Raw genomic sequence first — 24047 nt, forward strand, 5'->3', positions numbered from 1 at the left:
CAAAGCTGAGGGCGCACAGCTCTCCCTCAGATTTCCTGTAATAAAAGGCAAATAAATACAGGTGGAACTGAGGGGAGCAGGAGAAGATATGATGGACACTGTAAAAGAAGCAAAGGTTGCTCAAGGCTGCAAACAAATATTTTTTGGTCAGCAAAATCAAGTGCTTCCAGAGAATTAACCAGGATTAGACCTGCATGAGCAACAGAGAATAGTACGACACAGTTGCTAACATGACATAATGGACCCAAGACCAAGGGAAATGCTGATGCAGCTTTCCCATTACTGTTGCAGAAGCATTTTTACCATTGAAACATGAAAAATGCAGCAGGAATGGGCCATTCAGTTAGAAGACAAACTCCAGAGCAGTGAGAACCTTCTGTACTCTGTTGCAGCATCTCAAAGGTTTTACACACAGTGGTAGGGCACAGGGGCATCAAAATGTTTTCTGAGCTGCAAACCTATTCTTAATTGCACTGATATGGCATCAACCTACATGTATAGCAAGTGCTTCTTCAAAGAAAATCATCTCTCTGTCTGTCATAGATTTCTTCAAATTTCAGACTGAACTGTGAACCCCACAGTCATCTGTGCAAAGGCCTTTGCAGGTGTCCGTGCCCTCACTCTCTCCAGAGCTCCCCACACAGACTTGGTGACTGCAACTGGAAATTACAGCTTTGCGTGAGATAAAAGAGTTTTTCTAGGCACTTCTGCGTGAAGAATTGCTTGGTCTTTCACTTCCCACAGTCTTCTTCCTAACACTCTCCACTCCGGAGGCTCAGCTCCTCTATCAGAGACACAATTTGCTAATAAAAACATCTCTCTCACAACTGATGTCAGGCAGAGCAAAATTTGAATCTGACCTAATCTTGTCAATGATGATTAATCCCGGGTTAGCTTCCGTGAGAAAAAAAATAAATCCACAACTGATTGCTTTTATCGATTACGTTAGGGAATTAATGGATGAAGAGCAGAAGGCGTTTTCCCTTTGGAAATCAGTAAATCAGTTTGACACCTTGTCACATGAAATCTCACTCATAAAGCAAATACAAAATAACCTGAATTACGAGCATTATCACACAGACCCTAGGCTGGCTGAAGATGTACAGTCACAGCAAATGCAAGCTGATTGTTCTTTTTTTCCCAAATCCTCAGAACATATCACTCCAAAGGCAGCATTGATTGTCACTGTCACGGGGAGCTCAGGACAGGCCAAGCTGGCAAGGCTGACAGAAAACGCATGGGATCTGCACAGCCAGCATGAGAGTTTGCTAAAGGATAACCCAATAGTGCCCTACACTGAAGGGCTCTAAACATTCACACCCTCCACGGTCAGAGATGATAAGAGCCCTTCTTGATGCAGCCTAATCAGATCTGACCCTCTTCACCTGGGCTGCTCTGCTTTCAAACCTCACTGTGAAGCAGACTGACACAGCTGGAGAGTGCAGAGGTGTTGAAGATGGGCTAAGCACGGATGAGGGAAAAACAATTCATTTAGACTGATGTCTGAAGAATAAACAAATCAAAGGCTGAGTGAGCTGGAACAAGTCTCCTTGATGGAGACAGATATGCTGCTACTTTTTTCAAGTTACACTGCAAAGAAAAATAAATCAGTAATCAATGACCATTTTTCTTTGCTTATTAGATTAGGTCATTTTTATTTTTCAGTCTCTCTTTAATTATCAGAGGCTTCTAAGAAAATGAGGTTTATGTAATCACAGTGTTTGTCTGTGTGTTCTGGCCTCGTGCCCAATAACCTGTAAATTTATCAGTCACTCAAAGCAGGAGTGGGGAAGAAGTCTTGAATTGTGGAATTCTAGAGAATCCAGTGATAATGCACAAGTCTGGAGGAGACCAGGCTTTATTTGCCCCTAAGTGATGGAATTACCAGTTTTGAAAGCAACAGCATCACAGTCCTTTATTTCATGGTAGTGCTCTAATTTCACAGAATGAATCTCTCTACCATTCCTACTAAATATAAATGCAACAAGATGTGACCTGATCTTAAATAACAGAGAGCAGCCTTCAAACTATATTAAAAATGTAAACTAGAGTTAATTTTGGAGTTAAACTTTTTTTTTTCCTTAAACATTTTCTGGTGGAAACCTGGTGAGGTTGGGAGCTGCCACACCGCACATTGCTTTGTAAGCATCAACCAACCTCTTGCGTTGTAATTACAAGCACAGAATGAAGTAAGATAACTGCAAACATGGGAGGAAACAGGAAACTTTACCACCCAGCAAATATGTAGATATGCACTAGTAAAGCCACACAGTTCCAGATGCAATGGGTGGCTGGATGGCATGGATCATGCTGCAGCACAGACCCAAACGCACAGGAATATTGCAACAAGGTCCTCAAGGACCCTGTCCTTCCCTGCAGAACACTCAGCAGTATCTTTTACAAGACCTGTTCTTTCTGCAAATGATCATGAGAGTTTGCTCTAGGAACTGTCCTCTTGAAAAGCAAGATTGTCTTTGGCCTGCTGACTTCACTCGCTGCCATTCAGCGAGTTTCTGAAGCCGCTAAGCTGGCAGGGACCATATATCCACTTATCAGTCCTCTTCTCCCTCAAATTAGCATTAAAAGGGCAGGAAAGACAGTTCAGTGCAAGTCAAGTCTGCTCAAGGCAAGGAGGCACAGTAAAGAAAAATGCCAGCATGCCAGATACTTTGCAGATGGACACATTATTGTTCCTCAGAGGAAGGCTGCCAAACATCACAAACATGGGGTCACTCCACTGCAGCTGTCATTGTCTGATAAATTAGGGCCCTTTCACTTCAAAGTATTTCCTTTTTTTCAGGCAGATAACAAGTACAGGTGTTGAATCATTAAGGTTACCTACAGCCCACAGTATTGCATGTTTAAAGATTATTTCCACAGGTAGCCAGCAGGATGAGCTGTTAACAAAAATCTTTTGACTAAATATGCTGCTTTTTTTTTTCCCCACCCAGATGAAAATTTACCAAATAAAGACACTTAAAACTGTCAGGAATCCAAACCAAAGTTTCTGAAAAGCGCACTTGGAGGAGAAGAAACAGCACCTTGACCATAAATCCTGATTTGCCTGTTTGACACAAGACGTTTCAGGTGAAACATGAAAAACTGTGTCAGGTCCATACACAGATGGCACCTCTCAGCCCCAGGCATCTTTCCCAGGGAAGATGCTGGGAGTTGATAGTTAGTTCTCAGCAGAAAAGGCAAATAACATAATTTAATAGAGTCTATAGGCTTGAGACAAAAATCATATCCCCCTCTGCTTCCCCCTCCTTCTTTTTTTAAATTAATATATTTTAAAATGTTTTTTCAAAAAATGTATTCCTAACTGAAACATCTTTTTATTTTAACCCCAAGTCAATTTTAATAGTACAGGGCTAGAAGACTATAGAATTAAGTAAAAATGGCTAAATGCATGTCTCAAAGGAGAATTATTTATGAAATAAGGTATTACTACCATGCATGAAAGCTTTATTACTGAGTTACCCAACAAAGATATCTGTATCAAACTTCTGTCATAGTCCCTCAGCCATATAGCATGTACATTTCTGATGGGTTTTTTTCCCTAATGCAAATAATAAAAAAGGACATTGCACTCGTGGATGTAACTGTGAAAACTTTGTGGTTGCTGACAAGTTGCCTGGGACAATCCTGTGGTTGCCTAAATACACCAATGCCCTGGTTCCACTGCTGTGGAAATTATCATTCATGGTTTTACCCTCTCTTGAACAAAGTTTCTGTGACCCCTCTTTTCCTATTACCAGCCTCCCAGACACCGTGTCACTTCCAGTTTATTGCCAGGATATAAAAGAGCACAGTCAAAGGACTCAGATAATTACTCGAGCTTCCTATGCAATTTAGGATCAATTTCAAATGTTCCCACCTTCCTTTGAAAGCCTTCTGCTTTCCAGCCCTCTTCAAAGACAGCCTCTGTTGCCTTCCCTCCCCCATGACATGCACTTTCTATTTTTCCACACACATTTTCACCATACATTACATTCTACCCTTTCCTAGACACAGCCTCTGTTATCACTGGCAAAATTCTTCAATCTGCAGTTCCCTGCACTTGTGACAGACCCTCTCGCTATGAGAATCAGACATATGCACTCCTGCATTTGTTTATAACTTCTATCTGCTAACAAAATGCTAGAGTTTGTGAAAAAAAATTTGCTGGCAACTCTGCTTCAGAACCTTTGTCCTTGTAAATCATCCAGTAAAATGCCACTTTGCATGTAACAGCCAGATGAAAATAAAGTTGTCTTTCCAGCTAGCTCCTGTTTTCATGATTTACACCAAGCATTACACTTCTGTAAATCTTTATCACAGCTTAAAAACTTCATGTTTCAAATGATCGGTTCAAAAAAACCCCAAAATTAATTCATTTTGACGCCATTTCCCCTTAACAGCTTCTGAAACCTTTCAGTGCATTACGGATCAGTTTTTCCACCTCCAGCAATCAAAGCATCTGTGATTCACTGCACAAAGCCTCACATGCCACCACAACCACCACCCTACAAAGGAAATTCAAAACATTTTAGCAGAAGAATAGGGAAGGCAAAAGCATTTCCTTTGACAGTTCATTCACTCAGTTCCATCTTTTATCTTGGGGATTTGCAGAGGTTGGAATGGATGTAGTACTCCTGCACTCAAAGGGGAAAATGGAAGAACATAATTCAAAACTGAAAGTGACTGGTTAATTCTAGTTTTTTAACAAACCCACAATTAAAGGGATAAATCCTGTCTTTAAGTCTTGATGAACTTCTGCCTTGAAGGACTTTCACAGGGATTACAACACAGCCTAAACAGGTGAGTGAGCAACATGCAAAATATGTGGTTTTCATGGTAAACTGGCTTAAACACATTACATCCTCTGTAAACATTAATACAAATTTAAAACCATGTTTGCAGTTGTGTAATTCTAGTACCTAATACTAGTACTCCCTATGTGCCAGCAGAAGAAAAAATAATTCCTGGGGAGAAATTCAACTTTGCCAGGTGCCAGTGGTGTCTGCAAGTTTTCTGCACACTAAGAATCTATAAACATTTTTTATATGTAGAATGCAAAAAAGACAAAGAATGTACACAGGCACAAACTGGTTCAATACACTGCTATAGTATCAGTTGCAGCTGTAGGACAAGACGCTGTGCTTCAGTGGATAAATAAAACCTCCAAGAAATAAACCTGCTACCAGCACTTGTGGCAGGCAGTAAAAAAGCAGATTCTTTCTAAGAATGACCAAGTAAACAACTTTGTAATTTTATGCCTTTCATACACAGTAATTTCATAACAAAGCTTCCTGTTCTGATTTATATCAGTATCAGTCTTCTCTAACCATAAATTTTAGAGAACCTCAAATTATTAAATTCTTTAATTAACTTTGTCTAATGATGAAGCAGAGGCCTTTTCAAAAAGAGTGCCCAATACATCAGTAGAAGAAGCTAATGATGGCAAATGCCTTAGAAGCTTCAACAATCAGAAGACAACTGTTTCAGGTTGCAATTAATACTGTTCATCAAGAAAATTTCTCTTACTTTAATATGTTAATTTACCTGCATTACTGATTATCCGAAATCTTTTTAAATGCCTGCTGCTGATTTCAGTTGAGGGCAGTGTAATTTGAACCCAGAAAAATCAAGACCATGTTCTTATCAACTTGAACACAAGGCCCTAAATCCCAAAAAATACCATCCTTCAGGACACATGTTGACTTCTTTAAGCCTGCACCTCTGCAGTGTGCAAAAGGACAGCAGCAGCACAAGCACATATTTGTCATACAAAAATGGTCTGTCCATATCATTGTCAGACAAAGCACCTTTCGTAACAAGGCACCCTATTCAGAGATCTAATTTTTGCAGACATTTGTATGCCAAATTAAAAAAAAAAAAGCCCAACTCTATGATGCTGGGTTTAATGAGGTACTCTGTTATTCTCTGTAATAAAAATTAAACGAGAGAGACAGAATTCTTCAGCTTAATTGCCACATCTGTTATTAGGCACTTTACTTTGATTGACTGGAGTGTATGTGTCAGAGACTGTGCCAGAAAACAGGCAAACTTTGTAAAGTAGACTTATAACTTATAGCCCAACTGGCACTAGCAGCATCTCTGTTACAGCTTCTGCTGCCTCTCAGTTAAAACTACAGGAACATTGGCCTTGGTTCAGTCATTCATTAAAAACTAAAGTAAGTATTGCAAATTGTTCCTCCTTTTTTCTTTTTTTTTTTTTCTCCTTTCTTGAAGATAAATTAAAAGCAGTCCCTATATTCAGAAGGAAGAGCAGCGGTTACCTCAATGTGTGAATGTGTCATTTCTCATTAGTGATTGAGAGCAACCCAGAATTTGGAAATTGCACCACGTGAAATTTCACATTAAGTGGTGCATCTGCTGCCTCACTTTGCCAGCAGATGAGCAAAGGGCTGAGGGGACAGTGACAAACAGCACAGCATTTGCAAAGGGACTGGACAATCACAGTGAGGGAAGAGCAAAAATGGAATGGACACTCTCCTCTGATCTGCATGGAAATTTGGGATGAAAGCTGAGCTCAGGAACTGCCTTTCTCTGAAATCCACAGATCATGACACCTGGTGAAAATCCCACCTGCTTTGAGCTGCCAATAACTGGTTTTATGACCAGCTGATTTTCTTTAGGCTCTAGAACCCAAACTCTTAGCATCTACTGTCCTGACATAGCAAAATGACACTTTCTCCCTCAGCTAACTTCTTTTTTCCAATTTCACACAGGCTTTCTACCAAGAGCACAGAAATGTGTGTTGCTATTGTGAGCATGAAGACAGACAGGCCAGCTGCAGTATTTCTGAAAACTACTTTTCATCCACTTCATCCAATAAGGAGCAAGGGATTATTTGACCCTCCTTACCAATTTTCTCTGCTGCTCCAGAGAGCGCAGAGAAAGGTAAAAATATATGTGGAAGAGCAACAAAAAATACACCAATACCCACTTCTGAAAGGTGGAAGGATGGTTCTGTGCTGGAAGCTGAAGCAAAGCTGTCCTCCATGGGCTGGGCAAGCAATGGGCACTCAGCCTGACCCAACCTGTCAGCTGCCCACTGCACTAACCCATGTGTGTATCTGTCTTCTCTCTGCAGGGCAGATTGCGACACTGATTCTCCCCCTCCAGGACAGCAAGTGACTGTTTTTTGGAAGGAGTATGCCCCAATGGGTGAGACAAGCCAGGGCACATGCTCTTTGTCACTGTTTGAAGGTTTTTGTTGTGCTCTCAGCAGTTCAAGGCTGCTCCGTGCCACACAGGGGTCCAGAAAGTTTCCACATGGCACTCTACTCTGAGATCTCTTTTCTTTTGCAAATATCTGTTTTCCCTAATCCTAGTGAATACAGCAAAAAATAGCACTCACTTAAGCACATTCATTTAAGATACACATTATGTAATAATCTCACATACAGTATTTTAATTGACATACTTCCCTATAAGATCTACAACTCTTCGTCTAACACTGCAAGGCATTTTATTCTTGAGGCTACTCTTATTAACCACACTGTACATGCAAAGTATTCGGCTCCAGTCTGTCTAAGTGTTTAATCTTGTTTCACAAAACAAGTCCACAGCAGGGCTGAAAACAGAATTTAGATCTTTTAGTCTCCATTTTCAGCCCACGCCCAGGACCCATGCCTCCAGTTTGATATCCTGCCATGATGGCAATGACACGAGCATTGTGCTTATGGTACTAACTGGGTATAGCAAATAATGAAATACACACTTCTGGGTCCTAAACATTTACAAAGGAACCACCACACCCAATGTTACGACTGAGAGAATTTTTTTTTTTACAGATTTGGGTCACCTCTGAAGAGGCCAATAATGCCCTCTCGTCAGTCTGGTTTTTTGCTTGTTTTTCCCACTGGTGTTCTTGTTGGAAGCAGCAATGAAGAGAAAACAAACATCAGTGTACTAAAGCTTTGCTATTTCCCTGAAGATAGGCCATGAAACACAAAGCAGGGTAATTTTCAAAAGTCTACGGAGAGACTCCCACAAGAGAAGATAAAAGTTTAAAGAGTGTATCTAGAAGCCAGGCTCCAGAAACATTACTCAGTGGCATTGGACATTTTTGGAGTGACTGCAATGGATTTCTACTTAATTCCAAAAAAAAACCCCTTGTGCAGACCAAGAGGCAGCAGCAGCAACCTCAGGGTTTCTTCACAACTTGTCTCATTGCTAGATGAGAGAGGGCATTTCCTCCCTGCATCCCCACACTACTTCAGCAAACAAGCCAAACAAAAATCTCTTTTCTGAAGTTGATACACTGTCAAAATACGCACAGAAAGTTTGGCAATCTGCAGAAGCACAAAAATAACCCCCTTCTCCTGCATATTAGTGGTGCAGACCAGAACCCCAAACCACTGCATCCTTTGAGGTTCACTTACCATGAATGCACATCCTGGCTGTCATTATTCATACATAATGCAAATTGGCATGAACTAGTGTTCAGCAAGAAAGAATGGAGCATTTCTAAAAAGTGCATTAAAGTTGCAGAACAACAATATTGTTCCAGAGATGAGATTAAGTCTCACAGCTCCCTGAAATGGTTTATGGAGATTGAAAAATCTACTGACAAGCAGTGGGGATACTTAAAACAAGGAAGCTTTTCTCTTGCTGCATTTTTGTTTTACTCTTTCAACAACTACTCACCCTATCTTCTTACTCAATAATTAAAAATGCAGTCTTTTGTGGGTTCAGAGTGTAAACAAGTTCCCTGTAAGTAGTGATTTTTTTCTTCAGGACTATCTTCTCTTTTAAAGAACCTGCCATATGTAGTGCCTTTAATCCAAACCAACCCCAAAGCACAGAGAGCATCCTATGCACTCTCAGCAGAGTCCATCACAGTGCTGGCAGCTCAGCTTTTTGCTAAAAGAAAATTTAATTATCTATTAATTTAATTATCTATTAAAAGAGGCCAGTTGTTCTGGCTTTCGTAGAGGCAGCTTTGGTATACTTGGATAACAAGTAGATGTGTGTGTCTTCACAGATCCTAAAGTGCACAAACAATGGGTCTGGCATCATGAACTTCAGCTACTCTGATCTCACTTGAGTCACTCCTGGTTTACTCAATGTAAGTAAGAAAACTGGACTCTCAGCCTCTCTACAGTTACACCTTTTATTTTAAAAGAAATGAAACTAGCTAAAATTAATTTATTAAAAAAAAAAACAAACAGAAATTACATTCTTTGCAGACTTATAGAATCTTCATGAACTCCACCCCTCAATTTAAAATACACATTTCAATCTCACTGGCAGGTATCCTTCAGAAACAGTTGTTGTCTGCAGTATCAGTCTGGGGAGGGGGGGGAGAAAAAAAAAAAAAAAAAGAAGACGAAGGGAAAAAAAAAAAAGATTAAAAGATCAAGTTACTCTTGACTTCCAAACAAGCCCAGCCACAGCTGTACATCAGCTTCCGAGCAACTGCTCTACGAACACACAACAGGGCTTCTGTCTTCCCACAGGGTTTGCTCGGGTCAGCCGCATGTGGCGCGGATTAGAAAGGCAGGAAAGCTCCACCACAGGGCGGGCCGAGCCACGAGCTGGACGGGGGAGCTGCCGGTGAATATCCTGCCCAGGCTCCCTCCCGAGGGGGCTCCCCCGATCCGGAGGGGCCCACACACAGCTCTGCAAAAAAGGGCCCCAAATCATCGGTCTGCCGTCACACTTTCACTGTCTGAGCAGGAGGAAGCTGGGAGCGAAGGAGGCCAGAGAGTTACGTGGGGTTTTCACAGGCAAGAAGAGGGTATGAAAGAGGCAGCCTCGGATTTTTGGTGGTGACAGAGTGATGGATTCAGGCAGCCTGTGCAGATTGTGAAATTTTTCTTACGGTAGGAAAACAGTAAAAAGGAAAAGTGACATACAGCAGTAGTCAGGGAATACGGCCAAACCTCTTTGCAGGGTGTGATCACCAGTAACTCTGGCCATCATCAGGTGCCACCTCCCATGTGATGGATGTACTGCACAAGTCAATCCATCCCTCAAGGTTGCAGAGGCAAACCAGTGGTTTTTAAACAAATACCTCTCTAATTGAAGAGCTCTCTACTCCAGCTGCTGTATCCTATTTACTCAGTAGATTTCCAGCCCTGCAGCCTTTGGGACCAAGACTGCCACAGCTCACAACTCATCAGGGTCATTTCTTCATGTATCAAGTGCTCTTGAACCCTTTGAAGAGGGTTTATAAGACACCAAACAGATGCTTCCCACAAACACACATAGTCATTATTTGTGCTTAAGTTCCAGTGATCATGAGATGTGTGTATTGACAGACCAGTGTGGTCCAAAATTTTGTAAACACTTCAGAGGAAACGAAAACTCAGCTAGACATGCTCAAAAGCACGCAGAAGGAAGCAATGGAGCAAAGAAGCAAAGGAAGTGGAAGATCCACTTGGCCTGTTGGCATACTCCATCTTATTCCCACTATGTCTGCTCTCAAATATATGTTACATGTTTTTTGCTGATTCCTGACAGCAGCTTCCAAATAAACATAAACAAACCAATTATGTCATTTTGTACTTAAAACTCAACCAGGCCTTGGCGTGCACACACACAAACACACATGTCCTTCTCTTTTTTTCTTTTTTTTTTAACATGCAAGTGCTTCCAGTGTGTTCACATTCTCAGGGCGATCAAGCTTGGTCTGACTATTGGCTTTTGGAGGATCTGATGCCAGTCAGCCGTGCATAATGGCCTCTTTGTCTCACTGTCACATGAGCAGCATTGTGTTACAATCATTGTCACTCTGGGCTCAAACTGCAAGGCATGCTTTCACACAGAACACTCACTTTGGGGGCTCCTTTTGGCAGAGCCCTGCGATCGAAACTCTTGTGCTGCTCTTTAGTTCATCAGCCCGGCAACGCTGAAACTTTAAAAGTCAGGATTCAAAAGCTCTCATCCAAATCAAACGATTATGAAGCTTCCTCTATAGGCCACATGAAGAGCGGGGCAAGTAATGTAACATAGTCATCATTTATTTACGTCACTTTAAATCACTTTTCCTACACCCTCTGACAGCAGAGAATTGTGCTCCAAATAAAAGTGGGGGATGGGATAAAAGAAAATCACAAGTCCAAGTTATCTCCACCTTGAATATTCGTCTGCAAGATAAAATCAAAACATTTCCACAGGACAAAGACAAGTAACTTGCCAGGTGACAATGTTATTTTACTACTTGCTCTGTAAATCTTCTAAATTCACCAAGAACACCCAACCCTTCCCCTGCCAAGAAAATATTCTGAAAAATAGATAGGGAAGACTTCTGTACAGGAGAAACTTCAAAAGTTGCTTTAAACATGCTGAACTCATTGAAACCCTGTACGGATGTCTCTGTTTTCATTAATGAAAAGTAGTCTCACGGGGCTGAGACCAAACCATATTAAGAAAAACATCCTCCTGCCCATACTGTCCCTTGAATAATTTTGCACTGGAAACTTTTGTCTCGTACTGCTCTTGAAATACAGCACCACTCACTCTGAAGAGGACTTACAGGACCTACCCCCAAAGAAACAGGCGCTGCGTGGGAAGAATTCATGACATAACGCCTGTGATGTGCAGAAAACTTTGGGAAGCAGTGGCTTCTTCCCAAAAGAAATGGGGTTGTGCTCGGAACAGCAAACTACCATCTCCTGTCCGGTTCATTTTTCTTTCCTTTGCAGTCCATCAAAGTAACGCAACTTCTGAGCCCCGCTGTGGCGTTCCACCCTGGTACTGCTCATAAACGGGCCCTAAACACATATTACCCTCCTCTGGATATTTTTTTCTTTATTAGGCAGCCTGAGCCAGCCTTCTTCCTTCTCCACACCCTCCACTGCCGCTTTGAGCAGACCCTTCCAGATGAGCGCTGCCCCAGAGACAACACCACGACGGGTCAGGGCCACCCTGGCTCGTTCCTGGACAATTCTACCCAGACCACAAACCCCTGCTGGTCCCCTCTTGTCCAGCCTGACAAATTCACCCTCTGCATCATCCTTAAGGTCATGGCTTCTCTGAGATGCCCCTTGCCTTTCACGGTCTCCACCCATGCCCAGCATTCCTGGTACTTCACAAGATGTTGGCCCTTTGTTTTGGTGAAGCCTTCGTTCTAGCCACCATTGGCAATATATTTGCATTACAGAGAAATAGTTCTTCACTTTTTTCTATTTAAAGACTCATCTAAAAACACCTATTATTAATTCCTTTAATTGTATGAATTTCAGTTGACTTTTGATGAAAAATAACACGACTTTAGCTTGACACCTGCCTTCATTATTTTGTTGTCTCTCCTTACTTCCTCTTGTCTTTTGTCTTGGATGTAGATTATAAAAGGAAAGACAATTTTTTGCTATTGTACATCTCCTGTGGCTGCAGTGGTGGACACTAGAGCCATACAAGCTGCAGCTCTTTGTGCCAGTGATCCTAAGTCTAAAATGACACACCAATGTGAAGTCTTTACGTTTCTTTGAAAAAATAATTTTGCGCACACTTGCACCTCTGCATGTTCAACCAAAATTATCTGGTACGCTGAGAAGGGTGTTCTTTTACAGCAACAGAAAAATTATTACATTTCTTTCCTGAGATCACACAGCAAGTCAATGTCAAAGTTAAAACTATGTTTTCTGTTGTATGTTTTCATTGTCTTGCATATCAAAAGAACTCAGAATTGGTATCTCACTGCTGACTATAGGCTAATTTCCCTGACAATCAGATACAAAACACTGATAAAACTGGAAGAGATGGCTGTCCACATTTTAATGTAAGCTTAATGTGTACAACCAAAGGCATGAACCACAAATCCTTACACAGGCAAAACATCAATTATAGACCAGACAGTTTGAATGGGTTAATTAACATGAATGCTGACACAATCAATAAAGCTATTCCAGTAAAGCAAATCCCACCCCAGAATATTTCTCCTAGTTTTCTGACAGATGGCTTTAGATGACACATACTCTCTTCACAAGTAAAAAAAAACCCCAAAAAAAAAACCCCCAAAAAAACCAAAAAACCCCCAACATTTGGAATATCAAGACACAGATTTTTCTCACAGATGAAAAAAATACTGCACTTATATCTACGTTTATGCTATGCTGACTGGAGCATATGAAGTCAGTACTAATTACTGACAAACTAATCTGTTAGTATTAAAAATCAGGATCAAATTCCTGGCAGTGAGTCAGTAACATAACTACTACATACTGAAATCTGATTCCACTGGCATCATTCATCAAGGAAGACACCACTTAACAGGAGTAAGGATGTAAGAACTTTGTCATTTCACTACACCATTCCTGTCCGTACCTAAAGAAACACTACTCATCTACACTGTGCTCCATCAAAATAATTTTTATAAAAAATAGGATCACATCCATTTTACAGTGCTGTCTACATAACTTTGGGTTTTTTAAACCAACACATCTTTGGTTAGACTAAAACTGTGGCATGTGGACAAAGAAGCTGGTTTTTACCTCCCTCAAAAGCCACTTGCTTTCCCTAACAAGAAATGAAAATACCTAGACAAGAAAAAGCAGCATACAGAAACCATGCAAAACTCCTGCCAAGTAATCTGAATATAAATTCAAGGGACCCTCACCAGCTGCAGTCAAAAGCCCACTCCAAACTGTGCTAGATGTTAATCAAACTTAAGTATGGTAATGCACAGTTCCTGTGTTCTTTGCATAGATGAATTAATTGCTTTTGTTAACTGCACTTGCTTCCTGGGGGGGGTGAGTGTACCCGTACAGCTGAACAGCTGATTGTGGAAAACATGGTTATGCAAGTCACCGGGGGACTGTTCACTTGGTTAAACCCTTCTGCTCACCCTAGAACAGCTCATTTAACAGTGAAACCCCTGGACAGGTCCTCCAGGTGCCCACTCCCACCCAACCAGGCACATTCAAAATGAGGGCATTAGCTACCCCAGTTTCAAGTAGACATCTAAGTGCTGAAATTCAGATACCAAGGGTTAAGGCATCTTCCCCTAAGGCAAGGGCAGTACCGTTTCCATCTGTGGGGACTGAAACCTGGCGTGCACAGCCCTGCCCTTGGAGAGCTGTGCCACCTCCGGACCGTTTTACCACCTGATATACACCAGAAAAGGGGAGCTCTGTTTCCAGGGAGAGACACAGCCACCTGACTTCACACAGGTCACCGAGCTGCCTGCAGTTCAGAAACATTTTTTTGCCCGATATGGACTGTAATCAGTGAGCAAGAAGGCAAATTTTATAGCCTGTCCTGTGAACTGCTCTGTTAGAGACTTGAACACTCCAGACTCCAAACCACACGCTAAGGAACCACACACAAAGCCAGGGCATCTCCACAGCACATTAACAACCACTACTAATACGATGCCACTGATTCACCCCCTGTGGGAACAACACATGCTTAAATTTGATTGTATGACAAGGCCACATAGTTGGCTCTGTAAGAAAATTTAAATAAAGTTTATTACATAGGGTGCCATATATTGATGCTGCACAGGTGCGTGAGTTACATAGGCAAACAAGTAGAAACCTGGTCCTAAATTAGAGTTTGTCCAGCTTATTAAAAATCTGGAGCACACCTGCCCAGCTGGATTTTCTGATTTGAGATGGAAAATCAAAGTAGACATGCTAATACTGCTTCATTTGCAAGGCCAGTAACCAGCAAGCAATAGTTATTTGGCCTAAATAGTTATTTGGCTAAATTCTGTCTCCAGCTCAGATGGCTGCACCCCCACTCCCTCCATGTCAAGAAGAACACACATACCTAATTACATATGCTTTCCTCCAAGTATTGTGCTGTGGGGAAAAATACCATTTAGGGAGGTTGACAAGGCAACTGAAGCCAGCTTTCAGTTTCAGTCTCACATCAGACATGCTGCTCAATCAAAGAATCTAAGACTTTTCTGCAAAGGTCTGCAGCTTATCTGCTGGGAAACAAATGTTACTCTCCAGACTTGTCTTTTCAGATTTTTTTCCTTTGTTCTTCCAAGATGCTGGAAAAAAACATTTTTCCTATACAGAGTCATTATGTTAATCAGCTTTCTAAAACACTGCTGCCAAAGCTCAGTTACCAACTTGATAAAATAATCTATGAAGCATCTTCTATACCAAAGACACTTTCCAAGTGAGGTTTTAAACTCATTCTATAGCGAGAAGCTGGTGCTTTGGAAAAACTTCAGAGCAGTGCATGATTCTAGGAGATGCATGCTCAATTTGACTACACTTCAGTACTCAATGACTGGCAGCAACATTTAAGTAATTAATAAGATTACTGAAAATTGTCCATTCTCAGCTCATTCTAGGAAAAGCAGCTGCGTATTTTTCCTAATTGATCTCTGCCTACATTTCCAGATTGAACCTACTCCTTGGCTGAAAGACAAAGTAGGAAATGTTTACGCTGCTACTACTGTCGCCAAAAGAAAATCTGCGCAGGATACCACACAACTGAGAATTTCTCTAGGCAGCTTCTGCTGAGGGACATATGCTGGAACGAAATCAAGGTATTAAACAGATGTGCATTTTGACGTGCAGGTCACGCTAATTTACATCTATACACAAGCATCCCTCTATTCCAGGGCGTACATTTGCTCCTGTCTCTGCCCAGGACTGCCAAAAGCCTTCCAAGAAAAAAGGATAACCTTTAAAAACAGGCACTTTGCGGAAAGTAAATAAATAAATAAATAAATAAATAAAAGTGCTCTGAGGAGAAGCTGAACAGACTCGCTCTGGCTCGGGACCGCGGGAGCGCTCCCGCATCCCGCCCCACCACCCCGATCACCCCGCACGAACGCGGAGACAAACACGCCGGGATGCTCCGCAAAGGCGGAGGCACCGCGGGCGGCCGCGCACCCCACCGGCTCCCCAGAGGATGCCTCTGCCGAGGGCAAAGCCCGCTCCGGGAGGGAGCGACGCCGCCTCAGCCCCGCTGCCTCCCCGAGGCTGCCGCACCCGGCACCTGCTGCACGGGACGGAACGGGACGGGACGGGACCGATCAGTGCCTACCTGTCCCGCGGGCGCCCTCCCCGTCCGACCGGCCGCCGGGAGCCGCCGCCGCCGGGAGCCGCCGCCGCCGCCGCCGGGAGTTGAGCGAGGGGCGGTGTGAGCGGCGGGGCCGGCGGGGATCAGCCCCACCTCCGCCTGCCCCGGACCGCCCCCGGGCAGACCCACCGACATTTTTAACCACTTACCCGCGTTACCAGCGCCACTCTCGCTCGGGGCGCGGGGCTGAGCGGGTGGCGCGTTCCCTCAGAACCGGACTCGCCGCCTTTCACTCAAGTGCGAGCTCCATAGGGACCTCACAGGTCATTCTGTTCGGTCTAGTGAAAGATAGGTACCTACCCAGCAGATGATCGAGGAAGGAAATCGTCTTTTCGAGCGGCTGAAAGCTTAAGCCCCGCAATGAGGGGCCGATCCTCGGCTCCCTCAGGAGACGCATTTTTACAGAAAAGGAAACATCATGTGCTCCTCTCCAGAGCCCTCCAGAGGAAGGGCATGATGACTTTTGCACTAAAGTATATTCAAGTATATTGAAGTATTTTACTCTGCAAGAAGCATTGTTCCTTTTTTTGGTTTATTTTTTCCGTATTCGAGCGTAGTGTTGTAGAGGCGTTAATACGGACGCTGCTTGGCTCAGTCTTGGCCAGCGGCGGGCCCGTCCTGGAGCCGGCGCCATTGGCTCTGCGGGACAGGGAGGAACATTCCAGCACCTTCCCAGAGAAGCTGAGAAGTTAAACCAGACCTCACGCTGTTAAACCCGACCATGCTGCCCCATACAGCTTTTCCCCATGCCCATGAGGCGTGGGGATGCTGAGGGTGGTGTGGAAAGGGTTCCTGGGAGCCGAGCTTGCCCCAGCCCGGGCTGTGGGGAGGCCGAGAGTGCCCGCGCTGTGGGCGCTGCCTCGGGGCTGCGAGTGTCCGCTGTGTGGGTACCTGGGCTGGTGTGGTGTCGAGGGAGATGATGACAGCTACACCATAGAGGTGTGGGGACACCAAGTGGCCAGAGGGACTGCATGGGTTTGGGATGGCCGTGGGGTTCAGTTGGTACTGAAGTGTCCTGCATTTTGGGGGGATTGCAGGGACCACAGGGATGTTGAGCAGAGTGTTTTGAAGTAGGTTGTAGGTCCCATATGGGTGTAAAGGGGTTATGGGTTTTCCAGATTTCTTAAAAGGTTGGGGAGCTTTTCTTGAGGCCAGGTGTCATTAGGGGCCGTGACTCCCTAGTGCAGCCTGGTAAGCCCAATGGCCGTGAGATAGAGACCTGACCACCAAGTCTGTGTTTGCAGATCAAGTGGTCACTGCTGTATCCCCAGTGTCCATTTCTGATGGATTTTTATCCTGAGATAAGCTCTGACACTTCTAGAGCATTACTGTTTTAGATGACTTGGACCCCAAGTGAGAATAAGCTAAAAAGGTTTTCTTGAGAACTCACAAAAAGTCAGCGAAGCATAAGGGGCAGTGCTGGGAGGCTTGTCCAGAAAATGACTGTTCCACCTTCTATAACCATGGTTTTGGATCAGCCTTTAAGGTTTTAATTAAATTGCATTAGTTTGTATGGCAGTCAGAGTTGTTTGTGTGTGTTGTGTTATTTTATTTCAGTTTGTAATGGTTTCATCTATGTACTCCCCCAAGTTGCTTCCCTCCTCCCCTATGTCAAGCTCTCCACTCCCCACCTACCACCCCTAATTTTCTGCTGAATTCATTTCCCAGTCTCTTCCCTGGGCCTCTGTCACTCACATGGACCCCCATCTCCTCTTTCCAGAACCTTCCATCAGGGGCATAGCGTGATTGGTCAGAGATCAGGGTGCTTCCCAATTTGTGCCTCCTCCTATCTATCTCCCCATTTTCCACGCCCCCAGTTCTTCCCATTTGTTGTATGAATCTGTCCTTTGCTTCCACCCCCGTCTAAAACTTGCTGCGAGAGCTCAGTCGGTGCGCTTCCGTACCTGGTCATGCTGAGGCATAGGGCTTCCCCCCTGCCCCGGAGTTCCTTGGCAATAAACCTTGGCTAAAACCCTGGGAAGAGTCAACTCCTTCCTCCTCCACCATCATCTGCCAGTGCCTCCTCTGACTAGTGGCTTACAACCGTAGCCATCCTCCTGTAGCTAGGGGCACAGGACAGTGTCCCCTGCCATCCATTGTGTCAGGGCTGATTGGGAGTGACAGGATGGTCACAAAGAGGACACGGCGACAGGGCCCACCCCCCCCCCCCCCCATTTGAAGGGTCCTCTCTCCACTTTGAGGGCCTCCACCTCCATTTGCTGTGTTCACGGCCCCACTGTAACTGGCAGCTCTTGCAAGTTTGGGTGTTACGTTTTCTTTGTGCTCACCAGACCCATTTTGGGTTCAGCTTCAGAGTGCTGTGTCAGACCAGCCTGGAGCAAAGCGCTAAGCAGCATTTTGCTCCTTTTTTGCTGGCTTGGTTGTTGTTTCTGGTTTGGGGATCTATGTGGTGGTTCTTGCAGACCATGGGGCAATGTTGGATGTCAGAGATGTGTTTCTGGGTCTTTGTGGGTTTGGGGGCTGAGAAGTTAAAAGGTCTGTAGGCTGCTGCTGCTACATTTGGGAAAGATGTCAGGGTTTTTGGGTGTTTCTGCGTGTCTCAGATCTAAAGTGAGGGAAGTGTTGTGAGTGTGCCTCCTGTGTAGGATCAGTGGGGACAGGCTGGGTTGTGGGCACTTGCTGGGTCATTTGAGGCTGCCTTGCTGTGCCCTGAGGCAGCATGGCAGTGACAGAGCAGGGTTGTGGGGTGTTCTTGCATGGACACTTGCCTAGCCCTGCACAGGGACTCGTGCCAGTGGCCTTGGCTCTGTTAATTTCTGTGTGTCTCTAGTTTGTGTGATGTATTGCTGAGGGGAAGGATGTGGGTATTTGTGGTTGCAGAGCTGTGAGGAACAAGTTGTGTGGCCACACCTGCTGCCAGGTGAATTGTCATGGCCCTCCCTAAAGCTTTGGGTGGAGAGGGAGCCAGGGGCACCAGGCGTGTTTGGGGCTGTGCTGTGGCAGTGCCCCGTCCCTGCCCCAATGCGGAGCAGTGGGGTGGCCACGCAGCCGCGAGCGTGCTGCTGAGGGGCTGCTGTGGTGTCTCCAGCGCTGCTTTGTTTGCTGCAAGATGATGGGGGTGCCCTCACCTGCAAGATGAGCAGGTGGGGCAGCAGCTGCTGCTGCCCTGGGGCTGTCAGGTTGCTGGTGTCAAGGGGCTGGGGGTCCCGGAGTGTTGTAGTGTGTTCTGTTAGTTTATTTGATTCCTCCCCCATTTTGCATAATGGTTCTGCCCTCAACTGGTTTTCCCGCCTTAGCTATGCCAGTCACTCTGTTGCCATGGTTACTCCTGCCTTATGTTGTGTCAGTCCCCAGGTTATGTATAAGCTCTCCTCCCCTTGCTTCCCTATATGGGAGCATACTCCTCCCTCCCTGGGCCCAGTCAGTCACTCCCTGTTCCACCCTTCTTTCCGGAATGTTCTACACTCCGGGAGATATGACTGCCTGTGGTACTGGGATCCCTCCCTAAATATGTAACTCTTGGCTCTCCTGGTATGTCAGTCATCCAAAGTCCACTCCCTTTCCTACTGTGATTGGTCCCATTGTAATACCCTCCCCTGGATTCCTCCCACTATATAAGTTACTTTCACCTGTGTGTCTTGGTCACTGTCTAGCAGACCATTGTTGGGCAAAAAACCTGACTGTCCCCAGATAGTGTTCATCTTTGTGTCTCATCTTTCAGCGCAGCGATCTCGTCCACACGAACGCAGCCCAAAGCCACTGACGCTGAGGGGTGTTCGAAGGAGTGACCCTGGGGCCCTGCCACTGGGGTCAACTCCTCACTGCTGCAGCAGCTCACTGGCCGCTTCGCTAGCTGGACCGTCGCCATCCTAAGGCCGCTGACCGCTGCACCGGAGATTTCTTACAGGGTTGGGAGCTCTTCTCAAGGCAGATGGTCAGTGGGGACTGTGGGACGCAGTACAGCTTGGTGACCCCAATGGCCCTGAGATGGAGACCTGGCCTGTGAGTCCCCATTTGGAGATGAAGTGTTGAGTGCCGTATCCCCAGGAACGGGCAGCAGCTGGTGGCAGAGGTGATGTGTGAGCTGCAGGTGGAAGGGGATATGTCCTTGCTGAGGCCCTGGATGGGCAGAGTGGTAGTTGAGGTGCAGATGTAGCAGCAAGGGAGATGCAGCTGGAGATGGAGACTGGACAGGAGTGAAGATTTGGTACAGCCATAGAGGGAATGTAGGTCTAAAAGGGAATGGAGTATCATTTTTTCTAGACAAAACATGGAAACATCAGCAATGCCACCAGAAGCAATATGAGCTCCTGTGGCCAGGCTGTGGCTCCTGGGCAGCATCTGTGGTCTGGTGGGCATGGCAGGGGCAAGTGCCAGAGACCTTGGCACTTGTCCTTCCTTTCTGTGTGGCTGCAGGTTCTTGTGGCGGGTGCTGCATTCTCAGCAGCGGGTGCAGGCCTGGCCAGAGCAAGAGAGGATGTGCATCATGTCCCTGGAGCTTGTGAGCAGTGCAGGCTCTTTGTAAACCATGGTGTGCCCAGCACAATGTGATGCCTGGTTCCATTGGAGCTGCAGCCAGGGACAAGCTCTGCATTCTGGCACGCTGCTGGCGTGGCATTTTCTCCTGGCCATGCCAGCAGCAGAATGAGCGGTTGGTTTGGGCAGTGCTCAGCGTGGGGATCCAACTCTCCAAGAGCTTGGATTGTTTTTCTTCCAAGTGGACAGGCGTCAGGGCCGAGGGCAGTGTCAGCCCAGGCCCTGGTGCCTTCTGTGTTGAGGCTCTTGTGCTCTGTTCTGTGGAGGAGGTGGAAAGGGGACAGTCAGAGGAGCAGGCAGTGCCCGGCTCTGGGTCTTGCTGGGGCACTTGAGGCTGTGATCCCTCATTGTCCAGCAGAGCCCCATTGTGGGAGAGTGGCCGAGGCCAGGCACTGGGAGGTCAGAGGCATGGCCGAGGCAATGCTGGCACATGCCTGTGCCAAGCAGGAAGGGAGGAATATGAGGGAGAGAGCTGAGAGAAGAGCAGTTTTGGGATGAACATGGGCTGTTTGCCAGCTCCAGCTAGCTTGGGGAGGAAGGTCTGAGCAGAAGGGCCCAGCTGGGGCACTCAGTGCTCATATCAGGTCCCTGGTTTGCTTGTCCTGGGAAGTGCTGCTGTGCTGATGCTGAGCTGCCCAGGGGAGCCATTGAGGATGCTCCTGCCTGTTGGATGTTGCAGATGTGTCTCTGGGCTTGTGTGTGTTTGTGGTTTGGGGCCTGGCTGAGAGGTGTTGTGGACCTGTAGGGCACGTGGTGGAAGCTTCCAGCAGCAGCATCTGAAAGAACAATCTCTGTAGTTCTCCAGACAAGCAAAATGTGGCCCCATAAAATGCCAAAAGTGAGTTGTCCCCATGCACATGAAGCGTGGGAGTGCTGTTGTCAGACACTGTGGGCATTCTGGGTGCCAGGCTTGGGCTCAGTGAGTCACTTGTGTGGATGCAGTGGGGTCAGGTTGTGCTGTGGGCACCTACTGGGTCATCTAAGATTACCTTGTTGTGCCCTTGAGCCAGCTTGGCAGGCAGAGAGGAGGGCCTTGGGGTTATCCTGCATGGAAAATTTCCTGGCCCTACAGAGGGGCGTATGCCCAGTGGCCTTGGCTCTGTGAATTTCTGTGTGTCTCTAGTTTGTGTGATGTATTGCTGAGGGGAAGGATGTGGGTATTTGTGGTTGCAGAGCTGTGAGGAACAAGTTGTGTGGCCACACCTGCTGCCAGGTGAATTGTCATGGCCCTCCCTAAAGCTTTGGGTGGAGAGGGAGCCAGGGGCACCAGGCGTGTTTGGGGCTGTGCTGTGGCAGTGCCCCGTCCCTGCCCCAGTGCGGAGCAGTGGGGTGGCCACGCAGCCGCGAGCGTGCTGCTGAGGGGCTGCTGTGGTGTCTCCAGCACTGCTTCGTTGGTTGCAAGATGATGGGGGTGCCCTCACCTGCAAGATGAGCAGGTGGGGCAGCAGCTGCTGCTGCCCTGGGGCTGTCAGGTTGCTGGTGTCAAGGGGCTGGGGGTCCCGGAGTGTTGTAGTGTGTTCTGTTAGTTTATTTGATTCCTCCCCCATTTTGCATAATGGTTCTGCCCTCAACTGGTTTTCCCGCCTCAGTTATGCCAGTCACTCTGTTGCCATGGTTGCTCCTGCCTTATGTTGTGTCAGTCCCCAGGTTATGTATAAGCTCTCCTCCCCTTGCTTCCCTATATGGGAGCATACTCCTCCCTCCCTGGGCCCAGTCAGTCACTCCCTGTTCCACCCTTCTTTCCGGAATGTTCTACACTCCAGGAGATATGACTGCCTGTGGTACTGGGATCCCTCCCTAAATATGTAACTCTTGGCTCTCCTGGTATGTCAGTCATCCAAAGTCCACTCCCTTTCCTACTGTGATTGGTCCCATTGTAATACCCTCCCCTGGATTCCTCCCACTATATAAGTTACTTTCACCTGTGTGTCTTGGTCACTGTCTAGCAGACCATTGTTGGGCAAAAAACCTGACTGTCCCCAGATAGTGTTCATCTTTGTGTCTCATCTTTCAGCGCAGCGATCTCGTCCACACGAACGCAGCCCAAAGCCCCTGACGCTGAGGGGTGTTCGAAGGAGCGACCCTGGGGCTCTGCCACCGGGGTCGACTCCTCACTGCTGCAGCAGCTCGCTGGCCGCTTCGCTAGCTGGACCGTCGCCATCCTAAGGCCGCAGACCGCTGCACTGGAGATTTCTTACAGGGTTGGGAGCTCATGTCAAGGCAGATGGTCAGTGGGGACTGTGGGACGCAGTACAGCTTGGTGACCCCAATGGCCCTGAGATGGAGACCTGGCCTGTGAGTCCCCATTTGGAGATGAAGTGTTGAGTGCTGTATCCCCAGGAACGGGCAGCAGCTGGTGGCAGAGGTGATGTGTGAGCTGCAGGTGGAAGGGGATATGTCTTTACTGAGGCCCTGGATGGGCAGAGTGGTAGTTGAGGTGCAGATGTAGCAGCAAGGGAGATGCAGCTGGAGATGGAGACTGGACAGGAGTGAAGATTTGGTGCAACCATAGTGGGAATGTAAGTCTAAAAGGGAATGGAGTATCATTTTTTCTAGACAAAACATGGAAACATCAGCAATGCCACCAGAAGCAATATGAGCTCCTGTGGCCAAGCTGTGGCTCCTGGGCAGCATCTGTGGTCTGGTGGGCATGGCAGGGGCAAGTGCCAGAGACCTTGGCACTTGTCCTTCCTTTCTGTGTGGCTGCAGGTTCTTGTGGCGGGTGCTGCATTCTCAGCAGCGGGTGCAGGCCTGGCCAGAGCAAGAGAGGATGTGCATCATCTCCTTGGAGCTTGTGAGCAGTGCAGGCTCTTTGTAAACCATGGTGTGCCCAGCACAATGTGATGCCTGGTTCCATTGGAGCTGCAGCCAGGGACAAGCTCTGCATTCTGGCGTGCTGCTGGCGTGGCATTTTCTCCTGGCCATGCCAGCAGCAGAATGAGCAGTTGGTTTGGGCAGTGCTCACCGTGGGGATCCGACTCTCCAAGAGCTTGGATTGTTTTTCTTCCAAGTGGTCAGGCATCAGGGCCGAAGGCAGTGTCAGCCCAGGCCCTGGTGCCTTCTGTGTTGAGGCTCTTGTGCTCTGTTCTGTGGAGGAGGTGGAAAGGGGACAGTCAGAGGAGCAGGCAGTGCCCGGCTCTGGGTCTTGCTGGGGCACTTGAGGCTGTGTCCCCTCATTATGCAGCAGAGCCCCATTGTGGGAGAGTGGCCGAGGCCAGGCACTGGGAGGTCAGAGGCATGGCCGAGGCAATGCTGGCACGTTCCTGGGCCAAGCAGGAAGGGAGGAATATGAGGGAGAGAGCTGAGAGAAGAGCAGTTTTGGGGTGAACATGGGCTGTTTGCCAGCTCCAGCTAGCTTGGGGAGGAAGGTCTGAGCAGAAGGGCCCAGCTGAGGCACATCTTGCTTGGGTCACTCAGTGCTCACAGCCAGTCCCTGGTTTGCTTGTCCTGGGAAGTGCTGCTGTGCTGATGCTGAGCTGCCCAGTGGAGCCAATGAGGATGCTCCTGCCTGTTGGATGTTGCAGATGTGTCTCTGGGCTTGTGTGTGT

At 46.6% G+C, this 24047-nt stretch overlaps 1 protein-coding gene across 1 annotated transcript in view; it reads right to left on the minus strand.

Moving 5' to 3' along the window:
* The window catches only part of MEGF10 (multiple EGF like domains 10), an 87547-nt gene extending 71523 nt beyond the window's left edge, over positions 1-16024 (minus strand). The window contains exon 1 of the mRNA XM_058044335.1: positions 15967-16024. The gene's annotated coding sequence lies outside the window, so the exon portion shown is untranslated. The remainder of the gene's footprint in view (positions 1-15966) is intronic.
* Positions 16025-24047: the final 8023 nt, after the last annotated feature.

This window comes from Melospiza georgiana, chromosome Z (assembly GCF_028018845.1).
Source record: "Melospiza georgiana isolate bMelGeo1 chromosome Z, bMelGeo1.pri, whole genome shotgun sequence".
Lineage (NCBI taxonomy): Eukaryota > Metazoa > Chordata > Aves > Passeriformes > Passerellidae > Melospiza > Melospiza georgiana.